The 9,586-nt window shown below is 35.4% G+C and overlaps 1 long non-coding RNA gene across 1 annotated transcript; it reads right to left on the reverse strand.

Annotated features, from left to right (window-relative positions):
- Positions 1 to 941: 941 nt before the first annotated feature.
- Positions 942 to 9,268, reverse strand: LOC104606764 (uncharacterized). The gene is made up of 3 exons (XR_016076099.1): positions 8,815 to 9,268; positions 4,229 to 4,489; positions 942 to 1,206 (listed from the first exon to the last, which is right to left on the reverse strand). It is a non-coding gene; the product is annotated as an uncharacterized LOC104606764 (long non-coding RNA).
- Positions 9,269 to 9,586: the final 318 nt, after the last annotated feature.

Genomic DNA, 9,586 nt, shown 5'->3' on the forward strand with positions numbered 1-9,586 from the left:
CCAAAGGTAAAGAAATAGTTATAGAGGATCTAGACAAGCTTTTGGGTCTCCAACTAGCTCAACTCTTGACAGAAAAAAGCGGTGGTCAAATGTATTCACGTGGAAATGGAAAATGGATAAATGCTTGGAAGCCAAAGATGTTCTGAACCACCTTCTAAAAGGAAGAATGTTTCCAGGTTGTAAGTCATGAAGAATATGCAATATAGGTTCAGCTGGTTTATGGTGGTCCATGGGTGGACAGTGAAGATGGCAATGTGGACAAGACTTCCAAAAGGTATTGATATAGTTGCATTTAATTCCAAGATCCCTAATTGAAAACACTACAAGAAAAATTATTAAAGCCGAGGGACCAAAGATTGCCGGCTTAGGCCTTTGGACCACCAGCTTAGATAAGAAAGAATGTCACCTTTGGAGACCGGTCCGAAGCTGTTCAAATATCCCTAAAGTGGCGGTATGTCAGAATAGATATGTTAAAAGTGGGGGTCCAGACCGCCGCCTCAGACTTCGCCTAACCTTCTTAAACAGCCTTTGGAACCGCCACCTTTGGTTCTGCCAAACATTCTCCCCACAGTGCAGGCGGTAGTTATTACTGCCACCTTAAATCTTTATGATCGTCGCCTTGGATCTTTATGACCGCCACCTTTGATTCTGCTAATCATTCTACCCACATTGTAGGCGACGGTTATGACGCCACCTTTGGTTTCACCAAACACTCTTCTCGCATTTTAGGTGGCAGTTTTGACCGCCACTTTAGATCTTTATGACCGCCGCCTTTGGTTCCGCTAAACATTCTACCCACATTGTAGGTTGTGGTTTTGACCACTGGCTTAGGTCATACTTTTTTTTTTCTTTTGTTTCCTATACCTTTTGTATGTATAATTTTAATGATTTAATACCTGCTTAATGCAAATTCAATAACAATTATACATAAAACTTAAACATGTTTAAAATAAAATTTATTAATTTCATAATTAATTATTATAATATCCAAAGCAAATTGTTCAAATAGAAAACATTAAACAAATCAAATTCTCGAGAATACAATGTCCATTTTCCATATAATCATAGAGAAAGAGGTTTCCATGCGGGGAGTGAATATATAGCCACGCAAGCTCAAACTCTCTTAAAGTTCTATTGATATTGAGTGTTAAGTCACTTAATGGGTGTGAATAGCCATGTCCATGTCAAGTACAAGTGTTGGAGGACCTGGAATGCAAGGGAACAAAATCAAATGATCATTTGAAGGGGGTAAAACTAAGTAGACACAAGTAATATCCTTGAAGTACAAAAAGGATTCTCAATCTAATCAAAATATATAGTAACAAAAGGGAAAAGATTTTTTAAGATAAATAAAAAATAAAAAAGATTACATAAAAGGTGATAAGCATATGAAAAGAAGAAAAGAAGAGAAGATAGCTAAAAGAATATGAGGGAGACAAAGAGCAATACTAATAAGGATTTTAAATGTGCAATTATACTACTCCTAACAATTCAATTAAATTTTAATAAATCCATGTTCATAAAAATTTTCCTTGATGCCTTTAGATTTTTTAAATATATTAGAGAAATTAACAAGAAAACTATGAGTTAGTTGGCTTGCTTGAAAGTCTTCAGAAGGTTCAGTTGATCGGATCAGGGAATGAAGAAAGTGTGTTAAGTCCTAATGTTAACGATGTTTTCTCTTGTGTTTCATTCTTTCAAACATTTCACCCAATCCCTACCACTAATCCTTTTCTAGTCAAAACCTTTTGGGGAAGTCCTATCCCTCCCAAGGATCCTCAAGTGTTTTGTTGGGATTTGGGAAGCTGCAAATCAAACTATTAAAACTTACAAAAGGCTTCAAAAGAAGCAAACAAACTGGTGTGTCTCATCTCATGTGTATGTCTTATGCTCGAGAAGCAGGGAAGACAGAAACATCCTCTTTGGCATTGTCATTGTGCTACTAAGATTTAGAACAATTTTGACATTATGGCGGGAGAAAGCTTGGTGGCTCTTAGAGGAAATGGGATTTCTTAATACCAATATTCTGACTCATAACACTCAAAGACAAATGATCCTATGGCATGGTACAAGGGCAGCACTGATTTGGGGTTTGTGGAATGATAGGAATGCAAGAATTTTTGAAAAGAGGCTGAGAGATTGATAGACCTTATTATAGTAAAGATAGCTCATTGGGCCTTGGTTAGTGAGGAATTTCAAGGATCCAGTATAAATGATCTTCTCGGAGGATGGTCAATAATTGCCAAACATCAAAACAGCAAGCACCATCAAAGGCAGAAATTAGGGAATCATCCAGCTGTAGGCAAATTAAAACTCAAATTCAAGGGTTGCAGTCTTGGTAATCCAGGATAGTCTGGTGTGGGGATTGTAGTAAGAGATCATAACAGCAACACTAAGCTAACTTTTCTGGACCAAATAGACAAGGTAATGTTGTCAGGGCCAAATTAATGGCTCTAAAACTAAGGCCTAGATCTGATGAGCAGGAATGGTAATGAAGGTTGTTGAAGTGCAAGGTGAGTGCCAAACCATAATTTTGTGGATGAAGAAACATGGGGAGGTCCCATAGAGATTCAGACCTTTGGTTAGAAAAGCACGAAACCTAGGTAACAATTTGAACAGCTTGTTCAATTGGATTCCTAGGAGGGCAAATGTTTGTGCTGACTCCTTAACAAGAGCAGGAGCTGTAAGGGATCATATGGAATGGAGCATACTAGGGCCAGGAGTTAATTTTAATACATTCATACTATCTGTACTCTTTTGGCCTGTTGCCTTTGGGGCAATTAGGATAGAAAAATATCCCTGAAGTTGCCCCATCTCTACATGTCATAATGTCTATTGATATCAAAATTATAAACCATGGTGTATGACAGTATGAACCAAAACAGACTATATTTTAAAGAACAAAGTAAACCTGGTTAAAAATTAAAAAAAAAAAAATGAAAACCCATATTTTCCCAAGTTTTATTACCTTAAAACATGATCAGCACTTATGTTCACAATATTACATTGAAGTATTAAAAAAAAGTTGAACATACACTTAAACCTTAACAGATAATAGTGGTTAAAAGGATTGCCAAGTCAATAGAGGACTATTTGGTAATAAATCTATAAGAGGTTCAAGAATTTTAAATATATGGATGAAAGATATATGAGAAGGACATGTTCTATTGAATATAAGGTGTTAAATTCATGAAAGGACAAACTTTTTCAAATCTTTTTGTTTCATAATAAAATCCCGTTTTATCTTCCTTCAACCTAACCTGAGTCAGGTTTGTGCTATAAAGATTTTAAACCAAACCATGTTGACCCACTCAACTATGTCTCCATACGTAAATTGATGGAGAGAGGGGATAGTGTTCTAGTTGGAGTGGGATATCTACCAACTATAACTCCAATCTAATATGATCAAACTGAACCTGATCTGACCTATTGCCACCTCCATAGCTAGTCTTATATGACCCCAAACACTTAATTCACTTTTGAGTAAATACAACCCAACTAGTGTTTACTGTAGTCTAGCCATATATGAGCTACAACCAAATGTCAAAAAAGAAACTTGCATTGGTTCCCAACCCTAATAAAAGAACTAATCCTAAACTCCAAACACCAATCACATGCACTCTTTATCAAACATGATCCCTAAAAGTTGGTTTCAATTTGTAGAGTAAGACATGCCAACAAACAAAGTAGTAGGCCACATCTAGGCTATTCATAGTCAAGAAAGAATTACTCTATGACCAAATATGTAGCTTTCAACATTTGAGTATGTCAATTCAAGTTTTTTTTTTTTTGCTAATTGATTATTAATTTCTATTTAGGCTTTGACAATTTTCTACTTGCCAAGTTTTTATCTTAACTCCATAAAAAGCATTATGCACATTAATGTTTTCCACAATGATACTGGATACACATGCCATGCTTTTATCTTTCCCTAGCCCTCATAGGCTGTGAAGAGAGTGAAGGAAGCATTCAGAAACTCAAATGCACATAACTTTGATCCTAGAAAAACCAAAAGGCTGATTCATATGAGTTTTAAGGAAGCATTCAGAAAATTGATGGCCCAAGCCATAAATATAAAGGGTTGAGGATTTCGTATAGTTGGTTTTACATTTGGTATATATCTGGATCTCTTCTGCACAAAAGTAAACAGGAAAATGTTGTTAATCAATCATATTTTGCAATTTTCCCACTCTACCTAAATACTGGGGAAGGAAGTTGATTAGCTAACCTGAATGTAGTTGACTTGAGAGAGATTCACCGAGTAGAACCTTGGCTATCAGCAATGCCATCTCCTTGAATTCTGAGGGTGGAAATCAGTCACCTTTGCTTGAACACCCAAACATAGCTTAAGAGAATACCAACTGTAATAAATAAGAATACCTGAATTTTTCCTTTCCCAAAGGTTTTGTGCCCCACAAGGATTTGCTCTGTCATTGTCATGCAAAGCCCCAGCCAAAATCTCACTAGCACTTGCACTTCCATTATTTACCTGTTTCAAAAAGAAAAGGCTTCAAAACTAATATAAATGCTTTGCTTATCAAAAAGTTATAAAATTTTCCTAGTTAATAAGGTTATATTGTGAACTACAGTCTAAAGAATATTTTTAGGTGAATACATGAAATTCATTACTTCAAAAACTTGTAATTCATAGAGGTTGAAAAGGAGAAAAGGGAAACTTCACCGAACTGAAGAAAATTTTATCTAAATTTAAAGAACTATAATGAGTTCTTGTATGTGCAACCACAAGCAAAATGAGTAAGATGATCTTTCAGAAAACTCATTAGAACATTAGAATGATTTCAAAAGCTAACAAAGTAAAAGCTGATGGGATAGAAAAAAAAGTCTGAGGTTATTAATTGGTACAGTATGGTGGATACTAGTAGTGCTACTTGAAAGTGCTTTAGAACTGAAACTAATCATATGGGATTGCATATATTGATCTCACATTGCTGACGTGCTAACATGTAAAGTAGGTTATTAATTGGTACAGTATGCTGGAATGGGAAAAAGAAATTCTTTTTCCATTCCTGACCCACAAACACATAGTAGCAGGTGGAAGAAAGTCATCTTCTACCATGCAATGTAACCAAAAGAAGAAATCAGCTCAACGAGACCCATTAGAGTAGCACAGGCTTATATGGTTTGGGTCATTAATTGTCCTATTTTGGTCTAGGTCTCCTAGATAGAAAGCATATTAAATGAAAATTCTTGGTAGCCACGGGATGCATGTGATAAGTATGGCAGATGCATTAGCCAGATTAGATCATTCTTCAGGGAAAAAAATCTAGATTAATTACTAAAAGCCAAAAATTAGAGATTTTGCAATGCAAGAATAATGACTGGCGGACTCCTGTTCTGAATTCCCAAACCATTTGTTAGGTGTTTTCCTAAAGCAGTAGTCCAGACAACGAGGACATGCAATTTCTTGGGAGTGCAAGATGGCATATTTTTTCCTTTAACAACATTTTTTACCACCATTACTTTCTGAAGTTTTTTCTGTCTTTTTTTTTTGTTTTAATGAATTTTTGAATTAAGACAAAGGTTACTTCCATCTATAACTAGAAAAACAACCAAAAGATTTAAGCAAAAAAATATTGGATAATCAACAATGGATATGGCATGGAAATATATCCTCAAACAATTAAAGGGAATATGGGGTTGAGCCAATGTACTTGTGCCTGGGGGGTTGAGACTCATACTCTCGCTAAAGATGATGTCAAAATCAAATGAATTCAGTTCTGTTAAATGTTGAGCTGAATAGTCCAACCCACCTAATGATGTAGTTAGGCTGACCTAGGGATCCTCTATCAAAAACCATAAACAAAATGAGCAATATTTTATAACAGGACAGAATTTTTCTTGATAGATAAAATATCATATTTCCATTAAATCAAAAGGAAATTACATAATCAGTCCATTGGGAAGGCATGAAATGCTGCCTCACCAAATATGAACCACACAAATAATTAAAACACAAAAACTAAAGTAAAAGGTGCATGATTACAGATACAAAATTATAGTTGTGCCCAAAGTAGAGTTTCCTGAATTGTGCCCTATTTTTCCAAGCTATAAGCAAAAGCATTAGTTGATCTCCCCACCCATTGTATAGTAACAGACATATTCCTTGTCAACCATCTATATTTCTTTAATTCATTCTTATAACCTCACAGGATGTTCTCTGGATTATTTAAGCACTCCACCACTACCCTAAAGTCCAATTCTATCAGCAATTGCTCCACACCCAATTGTTTTAGAAGGAGGACCCCTTGTATGGCAGCTAGCAATCCTACCTTAAAAGAATTCCCAACACCCAATGAGATAAAGTAGAGAAGGATAACCTCTCCAGTCCCATTTCTCAAAATACCTCCCAATCCAGAGGGCCTTGGGTTGCCTTGGATACTCCCATCAGAATTCAACTTCCAAAATCCTCAAGGAGGGGTGCAAAGTTTATAGAAACCTTTTCCTTTGAGAGTGAACAAGTTGCTACTACTAACCAGTTTCTCCATAAATCATTAAAAGAAAATTGGTGAAACACCTTCAGGAGAAGGAGGAGAAGAATAAAAGGTGTCCTTTCTCTTGGTTTGATCTCCTTTGCTAAAAAAAACTTATTTTTTCCCTTTTCCCTCTGAAAACTACTCGATTAAGCAATATTGTTCTGCCATATTCTTTACATTTTCTTACATGAAACTGGTTTTTGGGTTATGGGATTATCTTCTTCCGTGGTCTCCTAATATCATAAGCAAGATTTTAGTTTTATGTAATAAAATAAAACTAGAATTTGTATCAATTAATATGAAACAATATTCAGAAACAAGGGTTATTTTTTAATAAATATGTGAATGAATTGTTTTAGATAGCAAATTAAATGTTTGTATATAGGTTTACATAAGCTTTGCATATGAGAAAACAACTTTTCAAAACACAAATAAATGATCTTTAGAGGCAGTCACAAGTGCCTCTAAATAAGACCAAATAATACTACAGTGGTGGTTTTAAGTGTTGTATAAAGCTTAAATAGGATTCTTAAAATTACTTTAAGGGGCAAATAAATTTGCCTCAAATTTAATTTAAATGCTCCTAAAAATGTATATTTGGTGGCATTCATGCATGCCTCTGTAAAATGCTTTTAGCGTCAGTGCTTTAGAGGCAACATTATGCGCCTCAATATCTCATTTTTGGAGGCACTTATCAGATGTGCCTCTAATTATAAGTCAGGTGCCTCTATAACATTTAGAGGCTAGACATTTAAAGGCAATCACCCGAGTGCCTTTAATTCCTTTTAGAGGCTTTTTTTCTATCTTTAGAGGCATTTTTTGTTGCCTCTATAGGTGATTTTTCTAGTAGTGTGAAAGCATATATACCAAAATTAGAATAGAAAAGCACGAGCAGAAAAGTCTAGGTGAACTCCCCAACCTTTCAAAATAGCTTTTGGTTTCAAGAATAAGTTATTTAAGCAAAACTTAGTTATTTCTCATTCCTACTCAAGATAGATTCTTGTAATGACTTCATGTTAGATTATCAAATCATGGACTATTCAATTCTAATGTTTTCCCAAGAAAGAAAATTTTGTTTCGTATAATTTCAAATGCCCTCAATAGTTTAAAAATGAACTTGTCGACAATAATAAAAAGTTGGGTGATGCAAACCATATTTAATAATATTATATGTGTACTTTCTACAATTGGTTTTTTTGGCAATATACATTGTATTTATCCACAAACAGATATTTCAATTTTCCTAATAGAGCACATGGAAGGCATGAAGAGGCAACACAATGGGCTGCTACTCCTATAAGAAAAAATTGGATTGCTTTATTAGCACTTCAACATGTGCATTTGTTCCAAGAAAAATAACAAAAATGGTCATTGATGTCTATTAAGAAAACAATTCTATTCTAGACCAGAACACCCATAAAAGGTAAGGGAGGTTTAATTTGTGGATTGAAGAAAAGAGTGTTGATGAATTCTTCATGCAGAGTATTCATACAACACTCGGATAACTGTCTGAGAAACTGAATTCATGTTGAAGGCAAGGTCTTACTGGAAAAATGGGTAATTTATAGTGTTTCTATATGTTGCGATATCATCAAGTAGATAGTCTTAAAGAAAATAACTTCCACCAATCATCATGAGAATACCTAGAGCTAAAGGTTTCAAGAATCGGAAGGGCTTTGCACCCATCACAATAGCAGTCAAGGGGCAGAGCTTCCCATTAAATGGGAATATCAATGATGACAAAGATAATTCAAATGTTATTTTTTTTGTCCTTATATTATTTTACTTTTATTTTTTCATCTTACCTGTTTTTTTTTTCTTATTTTCTTATGGGATCCTATTTAATTTTACTTAATTTATTGGATTGGCCATTTATTTGTTTTATTTTTATTTATTTATTTTCGTTCTAATTTAATCTTATTATTTTAATTATTCTTTTTATTCTTGTTTCATTTAACGACTTATTCTACTTATTTATCACCTAAATACAATGGAATGTGTAGAAAGTAGAATCAGTCTCTCCATTTCACTTCCTCTTGCCAAATTTATTTATTATTCTATCTTAGGATTCGACTTTCGAAAATGATGTTGAATATGAAGACGATGAGAAAGGGATATGAAGAGAGAGGGAGAAGTAAAGAAATTGACAAGAAAAACGGAGGAAAAAGAGGTTGCTGCTGCTACTATGTAGAATCCAGTTCATGGCCACCACCACTACGAAGAAGATGAAGGGAAATGGGGGATTCGTTGAGAAAAAAAAAAGGAGCAAAAATGGAGAGAATGACAGAGGAGGAATAAAGAAAGAGGGTCAGAATGTTACATTCTCTTCTCCTGTTGGAACGACCAAGTTCGGTAGTGGCTTGGATATTGCCTAGAAATTTCCCCCTTCTAGTTTCTTTCCCCTTCTCAAACGAAGAACGGATGCTGGCTTGGAATCGTGTAACCCTAGATTCTCTCCCAACTTCTCCACGAAAAATAATTCTCCTATGTCGTCTTCTTCAAAATTTCTCTGCAAGGTTTTTTTTGTAGAGAGTCTTGTCGAACAAGGAGACTATGCATGGGAGAAAGATTTCTTTCGCATCCCCGCGTTACTCCTAATACCGGTCCGTTGCAAGATCAAACCGGTTTGAATCCGATCTGTTGTAAAATCCGTTGAACATATCACTATAGAGTGCCACGTCAGCTTCTAAAAGCAATGTAGGCGGCGGTCTTTAGAGGACTGCCTGCTCAGGTATTACTCTAGTGGCGGTCACTAAGTCCGCCTGCTCTAAACCGCCGCATTTGACCATTTTCTTATAGTTGACATTGGCCAATTCGTCACTGTGGACGGCAAAAAGAAATGGATTCACTATTGTTATGAAGGCTTAATTAAGATTTGTGCCTTTTGTGGTTTACTGGGCCATTGCTGGCACTGCTCCAAGAGGATTGACAAACCGTTGGAGGTGATTAAGGTGGAACTATAGGATCAAGAGATTGACCTCCCCGATGAATGGTTGTGAGCTGAGTTCCAACCAGACAAACCTTTCAAAATTCTAATATATAGGGGTCATGGATCAAATCGAATTCAGGTTGGGGTATATCCAAATTCGATT

The sequence above is a fragment of the Nelumbo nucifera genome, chromosome 5 (assembly GCF_055504915.1).
Source record: "Nelumbo nucifera cultivar China Antique chromosome 5, China Antique-T2T, whole genome shotgun sequence".
In the NCBI taxonomy this organism is placed as follows: Eukaryota; Viridiplantae; Streptophyta; class Magnoliopsida; order Proteales; family Nelumbonaceae; genus Nelumbo; species Nelumbo nucifera.